This window comes from Pantherophis guttatus, chromosome 2, assembly GCF_059756535.1.
Source record: "Pantherophis guttatus breed Tessera chromosome 2, ASM5975653v1, whole genome shotgun sequence".
Lineage (NCBI taxonomy): Eukaryota > Metazoa > Chordata > Lepidosauria > Squamata > Colubridae > Pantherophis > Pantherophis guttatus.
Genome location: NC_142064.1, coordinates 216,290,221 through 216,308,805, shown reverse-complemented (window position 1 = coordinate 216,308,805; position 18,585 = coordinate 216,290,221).

The following is an 18,585-nucleotide window of genomic DNA, read 5'->3' as shown; positions in this document are numbered from 1 at the left end:
GCATTGACAGAAAAAGTAAATCTATATAAATGAATCTTCAATAAAACATAGGGAAGCCAGGAAACCAGTTTAAGTGATACAGGTCTGGACTGTGCTTGGCAGCATTACCCTATTGCAGTGATGGTTAATCTTTTTGGTACCGAGTGCCCAAAGCACACATGTGTACACGTGAATGCATGCGTATATGCCAGGACCCCCAAAATGCAATGTGAGCACACACACACCCGCACATGCGCCCTGCCCCCTCGAGTTTGCACTCCCACGTGCCCCGTTTTGGCTTCCAGGTTAGTACAGGAGGCTTCCCAGGCCCAAAACGGGGCACGGGGGACCCCCCCCAGAAAGCCTACTGAACAACCTGGAAGCCAAAACAGGGGACGGGGGGCGCATGCATGGGGGGCGGGGTGCATGCGCAGGGATGCACATGCATGTGGGGAACGTATGTGCATGCACGGGGGCAAGATGCATGCGCAGGGGGCATTCACATTGCACTTTTGCATTCGTGTGTGCACGTGTGTGCTTTGGGCACTCAGCACCAAAACGGCTATCCATCACTGCAATAGGGTAATGCTGCCAAGCACAGTCTGTTTTGGGCCTGGAAAGCCTCCTGCACCAAACTGGAAGCCAAAACGGCATGGGGCGCTGTAAGAGGCTCCCGTGCCCCATTTTGGGCCTGGAAAGCTCCTGCACCAACCTGCACCCCCATGCAGGCGCGCCACCCCCGCGCATTGCATGTGCCCCACCTGCGCATGCATGGCAGAGACCCAAAGACCAGCTGGCCGGTGGGAGGCGTGCGCGCATGCGCGGTGGAGCTGGGCTGGGGCAATGGCTGGCGTGCCCACAGAGAGGGCTCTGCATGCCACCTGTGGCACACATGCCATAGGTTCACCATCACGGCCCTAATGCCTCTGTATTGCATTTTTTTTTTTTTTTTTTTTGAGAATGTGTTCTGGGATTGTGCTGGAGATATGCAGACTTAGGATCGTACAGACCTTTTAGAAAAGGGAGTTTTGCATACCAACACGTTGCATTGTTTATTCATTTTATTTATTTATTAAATGTCTATGCCACCCCTCTCCCCTAGAAGGTGACTCTGAGCGGCAATTGTTTAATAGTCTTTCTTTGCCTTGTGCACCTGGTGTTCTCCAGATATGTTTGAGGGTGTTAATCTTTATTCCTATTCAGCATAACCAGAAATATGGGAATGTTGCCTAAATAATGGGGGGGGGGGCACCAAACCTGGGGCAGACTGGATGATACGCTGGAAGACACTGCCAAGAATTATCTTCAGGTTGTTGTAGAAAGCAGGATCATACAAAGGTCAACTCCATGCATTGTGCTGTGCTGTAATATGATTTATTTGGCCTAGAATATTGTGTGAACAAGCTTTTGAGGCTTAGTGAACAAGACATAGCAAAAAGAAGTGATAATTTTAGTGCAGTGGGTGAACCAAACCATCATACACAATCTGATATCCCACCCCCGGTTTTAATGGGTTAATAAGAGTAGTTTAAACTGGTGTCTCAGATCCTACAGGAAACTTTTGCAAATGAAAGCATATGATCAGTCCTCAACAATTATTCAATATGTGGGCATTGTGGTGACAGTCATGACCAGATAGCAATTGTAGCTAGGCAGCAGTTGTGGCCAGGAGGGCCTTTTTTACAACTACAAATTGTGCACCAGTTACACCAATTCCTTGAACAACATGCCTTCCTCATAGTCAGTCATGCCCTAATCACCTCCCGTTTGGACTGTTGTAATGTGTTCTATATGGGGCTGCCCTTGAAGCTGCAGTTGGTTCAAAATGCAGTCACCTGCATAGTTTTGCGCATGTCAAGATCTTCACTTGTCTCACATCTTTTGCAGCAGCTGCAATGGTTACTAATTTGCTTCTGCATGCAATTCAAGGCACTGGTTATCACCTTTTAAGCCTTATATGGCTTGGGACCAGGTTATTTGAAGGACTGCCTTTCCCCAGTTACATCTATCCAACCTACCAGAGTGTGAAGACAAGGTATGTTGTGGGTCACATCTCTGATGGAAATAAAAATATCTTCTTTGTGGTGGCTCCTTCTCTTTGGAATACCATTCTCTTAAAAATCAGTCTGCCTTCCACCTTGATACTTGTTCAGAAGGCCCTGAAGACATGGTTCTGTCAGCAGGCCTGGGACCTCAGGCTGATATGGAGCCAATAAAATGGCTGGTGTGATTGTGGTTGCCACCACTGACGGTGGGTACATGGTTTATGGGTTCTTAAATTGTGAAATTATAATATTGTAAGATGCTTGGAGTCACCATCTGTGAGTTGGGTGGCCATATAAATTTGTTTAATAAATAAATAAAGGTAAAGGTTCCCCTCACACATATGTGCTAGTTGTTCCCAACTCTAGGGGGCAGTGCTCATCTCTGTTTCAAATGAAGAGCCAGTGCTGTCCAAAGACATCTCCGTGATCATGTGGCCGGCATGACTAAATGCCAAAGGCACATGGAATGCTGTTTACCTTCCCACCAAAGGTGGTCCCTATTTTTCTACTTGCATTTTTACGTGCTTCCGAATTGCTAGGTTGGCAGAAGCTGGGACAAGTAACGGGAGCTCACCCCATTACGTGGCACTAGGGATTCGAACTGCTGAACTGCCAACCTTTCGATCGACAAATTCAGCATCTTAGCCACTGAGCTACCACGTCCCTTAAATAAATAATTAATAAATAAATTGTGGTAAACTGCATAAAAACTGCATCAAATATAGTAGGGAAAGCTTGTTGCCAGTAATAGTACTGCTACTCAGAATCTGAACAGTTGTTCCAAGTCTTCATATGTCAATGAAGGGGCAGACCCCTACTAATTAAAAGGGAAGCAACTCTCTCTCTATCACTTAGTCAATTAACTCCAAACTATCTAGAATGTGTACATAAATCTGCATGGAGAAGCAAACATACCCACATCTGAAACCAAACCTGTCTAGGGATAAGAAAAAAAAACCCACTATAGACTGATGGTCTGAAGTAATAACCATGTCAGAGAAGACCAAACAAAAGAACATCTTACATCATATCTTCCCATGATTATACTCAGTGGTCTCTTCCACAAACAGAACAAGGAAAGCTCAAGTTGCTTGGAACTTCCAAAAGGAAAGTTTAGAAAGCAGATGAAAAATTATTATTATTAATTGGATAATAGTGATCATGATGACACAAAATAAAGAAGTATCAACATAGTAAAGAGTGACAGGTTCTTTTCCCCCCAAGAGAAGAGGTCTGTATAGGAATCCTTCTGTATGGCTTTTCACTCAATGACTTCACTGGGTTTAATTTTTCTCCGAGTTGTGTTCAACGTATATATGTCTTACTGCAAAATACTATCTTGTCAGTCTGTTCCTTGGTATGCTCTCAGCAATTAACTATAATTAGCTGGGGTCCAAATAGCTTTTATTTATTTTTATTTTTTATTTTAGAAAAGAAGCATTAGTATATAAATAGGACCGGCCAGAACATTCATATATAGAATTAGTACACAGAGTATGTGCCAGTCTTATTCTAATCTAGGCAGACATCAAAAGTAATAGGGGAAGAAAAGCCAAATTTTTACTGAGTATAAATTCCTTTCTATTTTTCCAATAATACAGCTTTAGTATCACGTTCATGGTGAAGTCCTGGATGCTTAGGAAATGAAGTAATGTAATATTTTAATGTTGCTTTATTAAAATATATAAAGCAGCTTTGGCTTCAAAAAGATCTACAAAGGATCTAGGCTTTGCACAGAACATTCTATTTGTAATCCCTATGAAATTGCTAACATTCTTCCTAATTTCAAAATGTAGTATATTGTAGCCCCAGATTTGTTGAGCTGTATTAAAGCCAGGTTTAGAGATTCAAATCTATTTGGGGCAATTATAAACTGCATTCCAGAAAACCTATCCCCATCCTAGCAATGCCTAGATGTGTTGGGTGGGAGTACAACTCCCCAAATCTCCAACCAATATGACCAATTACTCTAGAATAACACACCAATCAGGAAGGTCAACATTTGTTGCCAAGCCCTAGTTAAATATATATAATCTGTACACCTATATTACATGCTCCATTTAAAATAACACACTACATGGAGAACTCATTCCACAGTAAGGAATCACTTGTGCTATAGATCACTTCAAAATACAGGGAACAGTGTTATCTATATTTTAACAGACATGCACAGGGCTTGCTTGATGGATAGAGAATGCATTTCCTCACACACTCATCTCAGTGCTTCATTGTTAGTTATTACCAGAAATATGTTAATTTCAAATCTCTCCATAGTTTAACACAGTAAACTATACATTTTATTTTCAACATGTTACAGTCCCTGGGTTTTTCCCCTGAAAAGCCTACCAAATGTGAGAATTACATCTCATTTGAAGGATGCTACTTTGAAGTGGAATCACAATGATAGCTTAAATACTGCTGTATCAGTCCCAGGGGCTCATCCTCACATCCTGCTAATGTCAGCACAAGATGACTTGTTAGGATTTTTAAAAAGATGCATTCTTGTGCTATCAGCTTCATCTCATTTTTGCTGAACTATTCTAAATCGATCCCTATTTGTTTCAGTTTTAAATTTATCCAGACATAAGGCTTGGCAATTTAGGATATCTGACTGGTTGCAAGCTGAAGGCTAGAATCTGCCTAACTCCTATAGGTATTTTAGGCTGCTGGGGACACATCTCCTCATCTCCAGTCACTTAGTACTGATCTTGGTGGCTATTTTGGCCTATGTGTTGGAGAGATGGGGTATTTGGAGCTATCTGTCCATGAGAGTGGTCAGGAATTAGACAGACTTTTTGTGAGCTAGGAGTTTTTAAGTGCTAGTCCTTGGATATATGTGTGCACAGATTTGTCAATGCTGTTGAGCCTTTCTGCCCTTTCATCTGCAGGCCTGTGATGGAGGGCTGCAGATACCATTTCACTTCTTTTTCACTTAAGCCACTACAAATTTCAAGATATCTACGGGACTGCCTGCTACCACCAATAGCCTCCCACCGGCCAGTACACTCCCATAGAGAAGGGCTCCTCCGGGTGCCGTCGGCCAAACAATGTCGACTGGCGGCCCCTAGGGGGAGAGCCTTCTCTGTGGGGGCACCTACGATCTGGAACGAGCTCCCCCCGGAGATACGGAGGATCCCGGATCTGTGCACCTTCCATCACGCACTTAAGACTTTTTTATTTCATCAAGCTGGCCTGGCCTAAATCTTCTCCCCTTTTTAAATGTCAATTTTAATTTGTTTTAAAATTATGGGGTATTTTAAATTTGTCCAGCCAAATTATTTAAATCGTTTTTATTCTATTTTAACTTTTTGTATTTATGTGTTTTATCCTGTGGCTGTTCACCGCCCTGAGTCCTTCGGGAGTAGGGCGGTATAGAAATTTAATAAAATTTAATAAAATAAATAAATAAGAGTGCCCCTCTCCTATTCATTCAGAATGCCTGGAAAGAGCCTATTGTGAAATTGATTAGAAAGAGGTGAAACTAATAATAATCTCCTCCTCCACTTCCTTCTCCTCCTCCTCCTCCTCCTCCTCCTCCTCCTCCTCCTCCTCCTCCTCCTGCTGAAGCAGGACAAACATAATGAGTTGGACTGACATGCCAACCTGTTCTATCCAATACACTTCTTTTCATCATACATGTTTTACCATTGTTATATTATGCTGAGTAGTGTACAAGATATGTTTCTCAGAGCAGTATGGGAGCTTTTCCTCCCTAGGCTTGATTACTGCTTTTCAGGTTACTTATAAACCCAGTTTTAACACCATCAGTAACTCTAGCACTAATTCAGTATCTTCTTTTTCCATTTGTTGAGGCATCTATTATGATTTTTGTGTATTTTTCTCCGGGAGTGCCATTTGCATCTTGAGTCTGTATCATAAAATGCATTGAGGAGGAACTTTTACAATTTTTACAAAACACGATGAATTCTATTTTACAGGGAGGAAAATTGTCAGTGATTATGAAAGAGACCAGTCTAAAACTGAGGGACAAGATTTAAATTTAGCAGGAAACTACAGAACAATATTACTATTGAATAATAATTATAACTTCTTCAGAATGATTTTGACCGAGAGTTGAAAATAATTTTGCAAAAATTTAGTCAGGAGGATCAATGTAGGTTTTTACCTAAAAGACAGTTAAAGAATAATGATAGAAATGTACTGGACATTTTGAAATATTTTCAACAACATAATGAAAAACAAGCCGCATTGATGTTTTTAGATATAGAGTAAGCTTTTGACAATTTGAATTGGATTTTACTGTTTAAAGTTTTGGAAAATACAAATGTTGGAGAGAATTTTATAAAATGGGTGAAATTGATTTGTATTTTTCAGACAGCATAAGTAATTGTTAATGGAGATTTAACTAAACCATGTGAGATACAAAAAGGAACAAGACAAGGTTGTCCACTATCCCCTCTCTTGTTTATTTTGGTTCTTGAAATATTGAATAGAGACATAAGATAAAATGAGAAGATTGTGTGAATAAAGATGTAAAAAGAAAGAAAAAATGTTTTGCAGATGATTTGGTGTCAAAAAAAAATATATATGGAAATACAAGACCAAACAGAATTGAGGAACAAAATGGGTTTCAAGATTGAGAAAAAGGTAAAATACTTGGGTATTGCTTCGACAAATATGAATTGTGTGATTTCAAATAATTATGTTAAGACATGGAATAAAGTTTAAAAATATGTGTGTTAAGATATGATTGGTGGTTGATTTACCCAGTGGCGACTGATATTCCTTGGGAGGGAAAAATGAACCCAGAGGTATCAAAATAATAGAATAACAGAGTTGAAAGGGACCTTGGAGGTCTTCTAGTCCAGGGGTCTCCAACCTTGGCAACTTTAAGACTTGTGGACTTCAACTCCTACAATTCCTCAGCCAGTGGCTGAGGAATTCTGGTAGTTGAAGTCCACAAGTCTTAAAGTTGCCAAGGTTGGAGGCCCCTGTTCTAGTCCAGTCCACTGCTCATCCAATCATTTTCTTTGAGTTGCATTGAATCTGAAAAGGCAGCTCAGGGGATGGTGCCTGAGGCACAAGAAGGTTTGGCTGCCCAGCAGTGCAATTCCTATCAACATACTTTTTCTGCTGACTCACGGACTGGGGGAATGTGTAAGCAGAAGACGTAAGAGAGAACCCTGACTCACTGGTGCTGTCTTGGCCTTGGGACAGGAGTAGCAGATAATGGAATTTGGCCTTGTTTGTTTTATTTTGTGTGCAGGTGCTTTGTTACATAAGGAGCAGGAGAGAAATTATCGGAGCTTTTAGATTTCTTCTGAAACTAGACAAAAACATGAAGGTAATGTCACTGAATCACAGCAGTCTGCTGTGGGGAAATAGGGTTACTTTACCTCATTCTTCTTTCTCCATGGAGCCTACTAATTGCCGCCTTTAAAAAAAAACAAACACGAATGTGTCCTTAAAGAAAACTGACATTCATTTAACTTCTCTGGAATGCAACGTGCGACAAACTGAAATTGTGCTAAGCAAGGGATAATGGAGTGAAAAAACCCACCAAGCACTTTTGATTGAAAGAAAACTTTTTCAAATTCACTTTCCTTGATTCGTGAAGCTATCATAAAATATAAAACTGAAGCTATATAAAAACTGATTAAATAAATACACAATACAATTTTAACACAGGAAAGTGGAACACACAGCCTTCCAGGCACGCTGCGTAACCAGACCCATCCCAGAGAAACTGAGATTTTGATATTAGCATTTGAAAAGCCATTGTTTATCCATCTTGTCCACTTCCTGAAAAACCAGATCTTATTCTGTGTGTCCTAATTATAGTTGGATGACCCTATGCTCTGAGAAGAGTATCTCCACAGTCAATAGAAAGTGGAAATGTTGAGAACATAGCATTGGATTCCAATAAATTAGATTATTTCTCCACCTGGTTTGTTATTGTCTTTGCAGTACTAGCTGTGGATGATGGCAGCTCTAGAATGTGTGGGAAGGATTGTATTGGAGAAAGTTCATCTGTATGATTGGATAGTGGATTTTTGTTTTCAGTTGGGCTCAGCTCTGCTGACTATCTCCAGCAAGGATGGGGCAGTAGAGTAGTATTATGTATTTTTATTTTATTTACCCAGTTTTTAAAACAACCCATCTCCCTCACAGAGGGACTCTGCCTTAAACACTGCTTAAACTAATAATCAAAGGAAATATGCAATCCAGGTGCTGAGTGAGGAGGAAAACTTACTAAGTATAATTAAATGGGAATGAAGTCATGAGATTGCATCTTATTGTGGCAAAATTTGGAAAGAAAATGACCATTTAGGAAATTGGATACCTCATCAACCTTTACCTGCGTTTGACTCAGAATTAAGATTTTTATAGTATCGTTTTCCATAAATAAATTCAGAGTTTGCAAAATGATCTCAGAGTATAAAATAAAATGTTGAGCTAATAGTCTAGAATAGAATAGAATAGAATAGAATAGAATAGAATAGAATAGAATAGAATAGAATAGAATAGAATAACAGAGTTGGGAGGGACCTTGAAGGTCTTCTAGTCCAACCCCTGCCCAGGCAGGAAACCCTACACCACTTCAGACAAATGGTTATCCAACATCTTAAAAATTTCCTGTGTTGGGGCATTCACAACTTCTGCAGGCAAGTTGTTCCGTTTATTAATTGTTCTAACTGTCTGGAAATTTCTCCTTAGTTCTAAATTGCTTCTCTCCTTGATTAGTTTCCACCCATTGCTTCTTGTTCTACCCTCAGGTGCTTTGAAGAATAGTTTGATTCCTTCTTTGTGGGAACCCATGAGATATTGGAACACTGCTATCATGTCTTCCCTAGTCCTTCTTTTCATTAAACTAGACATACCCAGTTCCTGCAACCGTTCTTCATATGTTTTAGCCTCCAGTCCTCTAATCATCTTTGTTGCTCTTCTCTGGACTCTTTCTAGAGTCTCAACATCTGTTTTACATCGTGGCGACCAAAACTGAATGCAGTATTCCAAGTGTGGCCTTATCAAGGCATTATAAAGTGGTATTAACACTTCACGTGATCTTGATTCTATTCCTCTGTTTATGCAGCCCAGAACTATGTTGGCTTTTTTGGCAGCTGCTGCACACTGCTGGCTCATATCTAAATGGTTGTCCACTAGGACTCCAAGATCCCTCTCACAGTTACTACTATTGAGCAAGGTACCACATAAACTCTACCTGTGCATTTTGATTTTCTTCCCTAAATGTAGAACCTTGCTTTTTTCACTGTTGAATTTCATTTTGTTAGATAGCGCCCAATGTTCAAGTCTGTCAAGATCCTTCTGTATCTTGAGCCTATCTTCTGGAGTGTTGGCTATTCCTGCCAGCTTGGTGTCGTCTGCAAATTTGATGAGTTCCCCATCTATCCCCTCGTCTAAGTCATTGATGAAAATGTTGAAGAGCACAGGGCCTAAAACAGAGCCCTGGGGTACTCCACTGGATACTTCCCTCCATGTAGATGCAGTTCCATTGAGGACTACATGTTGAGTGCAGTTGGTCAGCCAGTTACGAATCCATCTGGTGGTGATGCTGTCTAACCCACATTTTTCTACTTTATCTAGTAGTAGGTTATGGTCTACTTTATCAAATGCTTTACTAAAGTCCAAGTAAATTATATCGACAGCATTCCTCTGGTCCACTAATTTTGTCACTTTGTCAAAGAATGCAATAAGATTAGTCTGGCATGATCTGTTTTTGATAAACCCATGTTGGCTTTTGGTTATTGCTTGGTTTGCTTCTAGGTGTTTGGTGATTCGTTGTTTGATTATCTTTTTGAGAATCTTCCCTGGTATTGAGGTCAGGCTGATAGGTCTGTCGTTTACAATTTTATTAAACAAATATTTTGTATAACTCTTTCAGTTGCCATGCTGAAAGAGTTATACACAACAATCCCTCCAAAAGCAGCCCATGGATTTATATCAAAAGAGACAAAAACAGAACATTGGAAAAAAATGGTTTCGTTAAATGGTTGGGATGATGTTGTGAATAGTAGTATATCACATCAATACATCTGTCAGAAGGATTCTTCCCTTTAAAGGTGTCAGGCTCACAACCCACGGGTCGGATGTGTTATACGCTGGCCATGCCCACCCCCATTTTAGCGAACGGGAAAATAGTTGCGATATGTCACGTGACAACAATGTGATGACGTGAGTTTGACATCCCTGCTTTAAAGCACCAAACATCATCAGCATAAGAAGGGGAGAATATAGGAATACTCCTGCCCCTATGAATAATGCTTTGAAAGGAAATAATATTCCAATATTGCGTTTAGCAACTATTCATCTTGCTCCCAGAAAAGAACAGCCAGAAACGGTTTCTTTGCAGGCAGGGCTGTGCAATGGAATGTTGCTATTTTATCATCTATTTATAACCTCACAACAATTGCCCAATTCCACAGATATATCTGCATGCTAAGCAATCAATTCTACAGATATACAGTACCTGAGTGCCAAGTCATCAAAGGATGAAGGCTTCTTGGCACGCTTTACTAGTCTGGATGCAAAGAGTCAAAAATAAATGAAGACAGCTCATGATGAGCAACAAGCCAACATTCAGAATAGAGACAGCAGAATGGCCTTGAAAAATATGCCTTTCGTAAAGGTTAAACCCTGACTCTTTTTTTTTTTTTGTAAGTGAGACAAACTTTTTTTTATTAACGTCAACAAGATATTGTGTTTGTGGAGTTTCAAAAAGATCTTTTCAAAGTCCCTCACCAAGGTTCCTATGCAATTATTCACTTAACAACTGTGGCAAGAAAGGTTGTAAAATAGAGCAAAACTCACTTAACAAATGTCTGACTTAGCAACATAAATTTTGGACTCAATTGTAGTCATAAGTCGAGGACTACCTGTATTCAGGATAGTAAAATCCAAAAACATCTTTTCATATAGGGTGAGTAGGAATTCTTCAAAGTGGTGAATGTACATTTGTAAACAAGTTATGCAAGTCGGCACAAGAAATCCACAGTCATCTCTTCACTAGCAATAGCAATAGCACTTAGACTTATACTGTATGCCGCTTCACAGTATGCCATTAATGGAATCTGTGCTTACAGTTGACTAATGAGGAAAGGAATCTTGAAGTCATGGTGGAATTCAGGGTAGAACAATTGTAAACAAAGCAAAGTTCATCCCTTGAATTAGGGAGGAAATTCTGAATATAAGAATGTTCTTACACAAATCTACGGTGAATCCATATGGTGAATAAAAAAGGACATTTAAAAAGTTTTGACATTTTTTTAAAGATGAGATGGCAACCCAGTTGATTAGAGAACTGAAACATAGCTCCCAAGAGGAGATACGCCAACAGTTGGGATTCTTTAGTTCAGAGGGTAAAAGGGTAGCGTGGATAGACATACATAAACAAACAAAGTGAGAGGGAAAGCACATAAGTTTAAAAAGCAGGGGTGAAATACTCCTGGTTCGGACTGGATTGCCCGATCTGGTACCGATGGAGGTGGATGGTTCGGAGAACCGGTAGCAAAAATCCCTGCCCCCCCCCCCCGCCCATTGCCAGCTGAGCCACGCAATCATCAGAGGCTTTTTTTTAATTTTTAAAAGCATTTTTTCTACAACCTCTTTGGCTGAAAAAATGCTTTTAAAAGTAAAAAAAAAGGCTCTGATGATCGCGCGACTCAGCTGGGATCATCAGAGGCTTTAAAAAAAAAAAGAAAGCCTCTGCCGATCAGGCAAGTCAGCTGGGATCGTCAGAGGCTTTAAAAGCATTTTTTTTACAACCTCTTCAGCCAAAGAGATTGTAGAAAAAATGATTTTAAAAGTAAAAAAAAAAAAAAGGTTGGCCACCCTCACTCAGTCATATTACCCCCCCTCCACCAAGCCATGCCCACAGAACCGGTAGTAACAAATTTTACATTTCACCACTGGTAAAAAGACATACCATACATGCATGCGTAGCATGGCATAAATAATATGGCAAGGGTAATAATATCCTCCCTTTTCCTAGTGTTGGAACCATTCACCAAAACCAAGTCCAACAAGATTGAGGACCCAACTGAAAGTAGTATTTTTATGCGCTGTGTAATTTGCTGCCAGCAGTTGTGGTATTGGCAGCCAGCTTGGGCTGTGTTCAAAAGAGGCAGATTTATGGAAGATTAGGTCATCCATGGCTGTTTAATACCTTGTGAATTGTAGGCAGTATGCCTTATACTGGTTTCTGGGAAGGAAGCTGGGATCTTGCAGTTCAGCTTGCAAGCTTCCCAATGCATCCAGTTACCACTGGCTGACCGAAAGCTACATCACTGGGGAGGGGAGGTGGCATGGCCTGCTGGGGTCTTCTTCCATTCTACAAATTGCCTTTGTCACCACATGCTTGTATTCATATAGAAAATCATTAGGGCTAGCATATAATGCACTGAAATCATTGTTAAAAATAACCTTTTAAACCCGGTTTAAATAATTCATAGGCGTTTCAGATGTAATACACAGTATTAATTTGTGCTTTATGCCATTATCACACTTAAGGGCAAGCTACAAGCCCTTAATTCTGTAAATAATGAGAGAATGCAATATGAAGGCCTTGGAGTAGGGGAGTAAAAAGCGTTCACACCTCAGTTACTGTTTTTTAACCTTCAAATTACTGAACAGACTTTTCTTGGCCATAAATACGTCTATGATCAGATGTCATACAATCAGGTCTGAAGGGACAAGGGAACAGAATGTTTATCCAAACAATCTGGATGTTTATCAATTGAACAAATTTAAAAGGTATTCCATTAATAGGTAATAGGTTGCAATTTACTTGCCTTTATCTTGAAAAGATTGATCACCTGCCTCATTTGCTACAGTTAATAAATGCAGCGGCTTTAAAGTAAGAAAATAATGTTCATAGCTGGATGTTTATTACAGAATTGAAAGGTATGCTGGAAGGATTCCAAAGATTAAACTAAAAGGAATATAAAGGCTGCAATAACCTGATATAAAACTACTAGTAGAAAAATAACGGTAACCAATATTCAAGATTTAACTATCGACACAAGCCATCTTTGCTCTCTGGGTATACTACTATTTTAAAAAAAATGAGAGTTCCTTTAACCTTTCTGGCTTCAGAAAAAAATTACATGTCGCATTGGCCATGAAACAGACTGACATTTCACCAAATTCCCGTTTTTGAGCAATGTGACCCCCACTAATATTCCATAACCCTCATTGCATTCTGGTGTGTGTACCTTCAATCCATTCAAGCCACACTCAAACCCCACCAAATCTAATCATTCCTTATAGATAATATTACTAAAAAGTTAATCAGGACTTTTTTTTCCTATTGAACACTAAGTTTCAGCTTTGGAAGCCATATTAGGCCGGAAGCTCCAATGCTGCCACCTTCTCATGTGTGGGAAAGTTAGGAGAGGGGGTTAGTAGACATAATAGCATTCTTCTTGTTGGTCAAGGTCAGGGCGATCCAGCATCTGGAGAAGGAGTGGTCAGGGGGCTGGATTGAGATGGAATGGATGTTGGTTGGAGCATGTGACCGACTGGGTGGAAAAGGGGATGGTTTTGGGAGCTTTGAAGGAAAACACGGGCTTTTCAGATTCGGGTTTCCCCAGATTTGCCAGTTTGCCTTTTCTAGTAAAGAGAACTTTGGAAAATGCCTGCTTCCGCATCTTTACTTGGAGTTGGGGTTTGTTCTGGAATGCTGACACTAAGATTACAGTAGTTAATTTAATTTAATCAGTTCATTGATTGGGTATCTTCATATACATTTAAACACTGACTCTAATCAGTCAGATACCAGACTTTCTCACTGTGTGGCCTTTTAGACATGTTTGGTTTGCAGTTCCAAAACTTTTCATTCACTATGGCCATTAATCATGGGATTCTGGAAATGTCAGTCCCAAAATATTTAAAAAGTGTCCCTGGAAAAAGAACACACCAGTGGTGCGATTCAAAATTTTTTACTACTGGTTCTGTGGGCATGGCTTGGTGGGTGTGGCTTGGTGGGCGTGGCAGGGAAAGGATACTGTAAAATCTCCATTCCCTTCCCATTCCAGGGGAAGGTTACTGCAAAATCCCCATTTCCTTCCGATCAGCTGGGCCTCGGGGGGCAAAGAATAGATGGGGGCGGGGCCAGTCAGAGGTAGTATTTACCGGTTTTCCAAACTACTCAAAATTTCCACTACCGGTTCTCCAAAACGGGTCAGAACCTGCTGAATACCACCTCTGAAACATACCATTTTGAAAGAAAAATCATAGTAAAACCCATCTCTAAGTGAAGACACTAATACTTTTGCTGTGGAGCTACACTGCTATTTCCAGTGTAGCAACTAAAAAAATATTAGATTTCCCCACTTGACTTTTCCCCTGATGCTCAAAACTATATATCTTGCTGGATATGAAATAGTGACTTGATTTTGCTAAGACACAATTCTTCTCTCCCTCACCAAAGCATTTAATCTTACTGCAATATGCTATCAGGTTCCCTAATCTTGATTCAGCACTGAATCACAGTTCTCCAATTTACAAGGCTAGCTAGGCTAAAACTCTGATTAGTTATCTTAGGCACAGTTTGGATAAATAATATTTATTGTAAACAAGAATGAATCCAAACAAAACAATTGACTGTCCACTGCCAATGTAGAGCTGTAAGCAGTTGGTGGTCTTGAAGCTGAGTGTGTTTACAAATCTGTTGATTCTAGTCTGAGAACCTCTGGCTCTCAGATTACTTTTCATGTATGAATTTCATGCCATTTTATTTCAACAATTTAAAAATTGCATGGCATCCTTCAAACTAACCATAATTATGTGAAAATTTGCATGGTAAATGTCTACCGTGTTTCCCCGAAAATAAGACAGGTTCTTATTTTCTTTTGAACCCCGAAATAAGGGCTTGGCCTTCTTATTGGGGGGGTCTTATTATTTGGGGGGTGCAGGAGGCCCTGGGTGGCCTGCGCACTCACAGCCGGGAGTCCGGCAGAGAGAGGGTCCCTTTGCATGCCACCATCAAGCTCCTCCCCTCCCACGGGGTGTGTGTGTAGAACGCGAGCAGCCCGAAGGCACCAAGCCACACGAGTGCCTGTCCCCATCCCTGCTTGCATGCCTCCCAGGCCTCACCACGTTGATGTGGGTGAAGCCAGTGAGCACCAGGTCCTTGAGGAGCTTGTAGGCAATGCCGCTGACACCCGCTGCTGGTGCCCGCTGCTGGCGCCCACCACCAGCACCCACACAGAAGCCACGGCCTGGGCCAGCTCTCCCTGCAGGGTTCAGCTCCATCTCCAGCCATCACCATAGAATGGGAAGTACACTCCCAGAGCGGCCGCTGCCCTAGCTGGGGTTTGGAAGCCACAGAGGCAGAGTTTGGGGGAGAGAAAGAAAGACTTCTGCTGTTTCTGCTGCTTTCCTTGCATGCAGCCAAAAGCAGAAGCAGCAGAAGTCTTTCTTTCTTTCCTGCAAACTCTGCCTCTGTGGCTTCCAAACCCAAGCCAGGGCAGCAGTCTCTCTGTGAGTGCACTTCCCGCTCTATGGTGACAGTCGCTGGAGGCTTCCCCTTCCCCCCTGCTCCTCTCCCCTCCGCTCCGATTGCCCCACGGTTTCCCCCACCTGAGCGCTGACCGACCGGAGTGCCCGCTGGTGAGCCTGGGAAGCCCCTCTGCCTCGGGAGTCACCGGAGTGGATGGCGACCAGGCCAGTCTCTTCCTGGGGAAGGGAGCCTCGCGGGACCCTTGCCCACCCTCCCTTCCTCCCGCAGATCCCATTTACTCTTTCCAGGTGCCGCAAAACACCAAGCAGCCGCGCCGAGGGCAGCCCCGACAGACACAGCTTGGCTGGCCCAGCCATGGCCAGCGTTCCTCACCCATAGCTGAGCTTGGCTGCTGGGGGCCGCTGGGCCTCCACAGGTGGCGGTGGAGGCAGCAACATCTGCAGTACCTCAGCCATCCCCTCCGAGAGACCTGCACCCAGTTGCAGGATGTGCCAGGCCTGCTGTTGTAGTCTTCTGCAACTACCTGCTGCGCATGGAGGCCTCTCTGCTGCCGGTGGCTGCCCTGCCAAAGAAGCCTCAGGGTGGCACTGCTTGCGCTGTGGCTGCTCTGGCAGGTGCTCAGTAGCACAGGCTATGTGAACACGGCACCTGGCCATGGGGGCAAGAGCGGGTGGGCCGCCACCATGGCGCAGGAGCAGGCACTCAAGATCTATGGTCGGTGCTGCAGGTGGTGGAAGGGGCGGGGGGTGCAGGAGTTCGCAGGAATGTGGCTGCCTTGGGAGGGTTGGGGAGCGTGAGGGACCTGTGTTTGTGTATGTGTGTGTGTGTGTGTGAGAGAGAGAGAGGGAGCTTATTTTGGGGGGTGGGCGTATGTTTAGGTCCATCCCAAAAATCAGGCTTGGCCTTATTTTCAGGACATGTCCTATTTTCAGGGAAACACGGTATTTTTCCAGAAGCAAATAATATTCCTGCACTGTGATGCATCTTTGCTCACTGCAGCTTTGCAGTACTTTGTTATTATATCAGCTTAAAATACATGTCTTGCCACTGAATCCTGCACATTTAATTAAAAGTAAGAAAGTCCCCATTTCTTCTTCAAAGAAACAAATACTGATCGTTAGCTTTGTGGCAGGAATGATGATATATCTTACAGAAGGATCATGATGATAACAAAACACAATCTTTTGAAAGGAAAGTCAAGAAAAGAGTGCTGAAAAAATAAAATCATAGGCTGGAAGGGAACATGGAGGTCTTATAGTCCAATCCCCTATTCAGGACAGGGATCCTTATATCATGCTGGACAACTAGATATCCAAACTTTTCTTGAAAATCTCCAGTAAAAGAGATTTTACTGGAGAGTTACTCCATAACTCCAGGGGGCAGCCTGTTCCATTGATTAATTGCTCTCACCGTCAGGAAATTTCTCCTTAGTTCCAGGTTGGATCTTTCTTTAGCAATTCCACCGATTGCTCCTTGTCCTGTCCTCAGGTGCTTTGGAGAATATGTCAACCCCCTCATCTGTGTGACTGCCTCTCAAATACTTGAAGACAGCTGGTGTATCACCCCTAATTCTTCTCTTTGTTACGCTAGACATACCTAGTTCCTTTAACCATTCCTTGCACAATTTAGCCTCCAGACCCCTTATCATCTTTATTGCTCTTCTCTGCACTCTTTCTAGGGTCTCAGCATCTTTTTTGTATTGTGGGGACTGGAAATGGACACAATATTCCAAGTGTGGCCTCACTAGTGCAGTATAAAGTGGTTCTATTACTTCTTGTGATCTTGATAGTATCCCTCTGTTGATGCAACCTAGGACTGCATTGACTTTTCTGGCAGCTGCAGCACACTGTTGACTCATACTTAAGTGGTGGTCCACTACGATACATAGATGACTAATGAGAAAGCTGCTGGATTGCTGGCATGATTTACTGCAAACATCCCTTGTAAATGCAGAGTCCTTTTTGGTCATTAAACCAGTTAGAATTCTTTGCACCGATACTAGTAATTTTTCCCCCCTTATGCAATCAAGTGAAGTACAAAGTGTATGTATGACATTTAAACAAAAAGTGGTCAACAGATGACAAATATTCAGACAGATTAACATAGAGTAAGGCTAGATTAGGTAATGGAAAAACCACCTGATCTAATGCAGAAAATGATGCTTGCTCCTCAAAAGGTTTACAACTCAAACATGTCACAGCTTGTAGTAGCACTTTGACTAGACAGTAAATGCCACTGAGTTCAGGAGAGTTTACTTTGAGGAAATTTACTATCATGACAGTGCAATACATCTGTTGCCTTCGGGTCAGTGATCACATCAGTCAAAAGCTGCACAAGCTATCCAACACAATTCTAGTTCTATTTCACTTCAAGTATCCCCCACTGCTAGAAAACTGTCTAAAGTGGGAAGGGGAAGCTTATCCCCCCCTCCCCCCATGTCTCCATTAATGAGAGCACACCAGTCTTTGAAAATTCACATCTCTTTGGAGCTGAGACTAAGAAACTGTCAATTAAGTGGGCAAAGAGGATGATGGATTTGAGAAGTGATCATTATATGTTATTTTCATTTCTCCTTGCTGGGCTGTCTTGCTGCAAATTTTTCTATTTGCAAGCATTAATTTGGGGAGAACGTCAAGGTCACAAATAATCATTAAAAGATAGGGAAAAGCTTGGTAGTATCTTTTCTGAAGATATTTTCTCTTTCAAAATAACACTTACCATTTATATTTATTTATTAAATGTATATAACACTCATCTCACTATCCAGTGACTCTGTGTTACTTGCAACGCCATAAACAGCAGCATAAAGCAATTAGAAAGTTAAAAACATTAAAACATTGGGACCTAAAGTTAAAACATTAAAATTAACAACAACGTGGATAAAAAGGACCAATGTGTAAACAGGGTAGAGGTGGGATTTTCTCCTTATCTACCAGTCACATCCAGAATAAGGATAAGTATAAAAAGTGACAAGAGGGGCACATAACTAAGGCAGAATACCAGCAAACAGCCTGAACCTACAAAGGTGAAGTCAGGAAAGCTAAGGCTCAAAATAAACTAAGGCTTGCAACAGAAGTCAAAAATAAAAAAAAGCTTCTTTCAACATGTAAAAAACAAGAA